This window comes from Rhinoderma darwinii, chromosome 3 (genome assembly GCF_050947455.1).
Source record: "Rhinoderma darwinii isolate aRhiDar2 chromosome 3, aRhiDar2.hap1, whole genome shotgun sequence".
NCBI classification, from domain to species: Eukaryota; Metazoa; Chordata; class Amphibia; order Anura; family Rhinodermatidae; genus Rhinoderma; species Rhinoderma darwinii.
The window spans coordinates 365013797-365016659 of record NC_134689.1 but is presented as its reverse complement, the minus strand read 5'-3'; positions in this window follow the sequence as shown (position 1 = coordinate 365016659).

The following is a 2863-nucleotide window of genomic DNA, read 5'->3' as shown; positions in this document are numbered from 1 at the left end:
AAGATCCAACATTAGATGCCATTCTGAAAGAAGGCTGCAAAATAGTCGCCCGCAAAGCTTCCACCATAGGAAATGCTTTAGCCCCTTCCATGCTGAGACCAGACACACGCACAAGTATGTGGATAGAACATAAGGGATTTTTCAGATGTGGTGCACATCCATGTAAAACATGTACTTATGCCTCCCCGACAAAAACTTTCTGTGACTCCTCAGACACTCACAGTTTTCCTATAAAAAATTACATCAATTGCAACAGCGAATCAGTGATCTATATTCTTGAATGCACAACATGTAATTTGAAGTATATTGGCTGCACCAATCGCAAGTTCAAACAAAGATTTTTGGAACATCTAGGCTATATTAGGAACCCTAATATCTTGAACACCTCTAATGCAGCCAAACATTTTATTAAATATCATAACAGATCTACTGATTCCCTGAAATGTTATGCCATCGAAAAGGTCAACTCACCCAAACGGGGAGGAAATTTGAAGCACAAAACTTTGGGAAGGGAAGCTTTTTGGATTTTTCGTCTCAATTCGAGACATCCCCATGGTTTGAATTTGAGAAAGGAACTTATGTTTCACTACTAAAACTGCTCCCATACAATATTTAAAATACACCGCTTTGGTTCATACTTGATAGGTATTGAAAAAAGAAAAAATACATTACACACCAAAAACCCAAATAGATAGTTTGAAAACCAGCCCATAATCATAATTAAGCTTGTTTCACTACCAATATACAAGCAATATGTAAATTATGGTAATTAATAATCATTAACATAAAAATAAGAATAACATCTCTTTAAATACACTAAGGTTAGTTCCCTTCTTTTCATCTTCATTTTTCACCAGTAGAATCAGTTGCCCATATTCTATTGTCTGATTGACAAACATCGTTTGCTTTTCGGTATTTCCATACAAGAAACCATTAATTATAAACATTGTTTCAGAAAACATATACAAATAATAAATATATAAAGTCAACATGAGATTAGAACACAAACCCAAAAATTCATGATCCAAATTTTTGAAGCACACACACTAATATATAAAATTAGAGTATTCCCACTTTATTATCTCTCCATAATAATAATGTTTTCTGTATTCATACTGGTTGTTATCTATTTAAGCCATGGATCGACCTTCATATTATTAACCCAATTCTATGGATCTCGTTTCCTTGGGAATCATAGTCATTGGTTGTCGGTCTACGACATCATAGTCCAATACATATTGCGACATATCGCATTCATGGCCATGTCATTGACACACGAATGAATTTATATTTACATTCATCGTTTCTGTTCTGCAAAAAATAACAATAATTCCACGGCAGACTATGCCTTTTGCTGCACATTAATTAATTAATTAATTAATTAATTAATTAATATATATTTACAGTTATTTTGTTATGTGATATGAGATGTGTTATATACGATTAGCAGTCTAGTACAGACGTATAGATATATACATTAATGTTTGTCACTTTTAATCCATTTTAAGCATTTTTCTTTGTACTGCATTCACACCATTTTTTCACTCCTTTACAATATGTATGACATGCAGGGGTTTTTCTATTAAAGGAGGAGTCATCTCCGGTTCTAATTCAATAAAACATCACTATTCTAGATTAACAACATATTTTGCTTTGTAATTATAATTTGACATCAAAATATCTATACATTAGAAATAAACACGCTGATAAAACATTTTTTCACCAGGCGTAGATCGTGATGCTGCTTGCCTCGGCTTTAGTGCGTCTCATATGACTGACGTAATGGCAATGGGCACATGAGTTTAGTTTTTCGTTGGTCTTTTATTCACCACTCAGAGATTGTAATGTGTTTCATTGCATCACAATACTCGGAAGTCCAAAAATACGTTATTTGTTTAATATCAATTATATTTTTGCGTTTCATATGTTTATTTCTCTGAACCGCAATCAAATTCACCTGCATAGAACCGGATATAGCTCCAACCCCAGCTGTCAAACTTTTCATTCTCAGCCATGACTAAGGACGAGGACTTCGTCTGAAACGCGTAGGCTACACACCTATTTCTTCTATTCACATCCACCTTACCCGCTGTGGGAAGTCAGACTCCCGGTTTTACGTTTATTTATTCAATAAAATTGGAACTAGATTCCATTTTAAACTCATCATTGGAATATCCCATATTTTTGCGCTGGATCTCATCTAGTTCTTTTGCTACACTAGATACACACACACTACTCACAACACAACTCTAAACTCACATGTCTCACACACAGACAGTACAAACACCTCACCGCATAAGCACTAGATACACACACACTACTCACAACACAACTCTAAACTCACATGTCTCACACACAGACTGTACAAACACCTCACCGCATAAGCACTAGATACACACACACTACTCACAACACAACTCTAAACAAGTATCCCACAGCGTCCCATGTATACCCCTCCTCATATACTGCTCCCCATTTACCCCCCTCCTCACACACTGCTCCCCATGTACCCCCCTCCTCACACACTGCTCCCCATGTACCCCCCTCCTCACACACTGCTCTCCATGTACCACCCTTGTTAGGTAAGACTAAACGTGGACACCACAACACTACTCAGTTCTTTTCAAATCAACGGTTTACTGAAAATCACAATTTCAAACAGGCCAAATAACTACAATACATTATTCAAATCAAGTCTCTCAGTAGCTGAGGCACTCGCCCTCGTGGGAGTCCTACCCGCCCTTGGGTGGCTGCGCCTGGCGCTCACTGACCCGGCCCGGCGGGTCTCAAGAAGGAAATGGGCCGTCTCCGCGGATCACTGTGGTGCTACCACTCACACTGCGGAATCCCCAAAGGTGGAAGC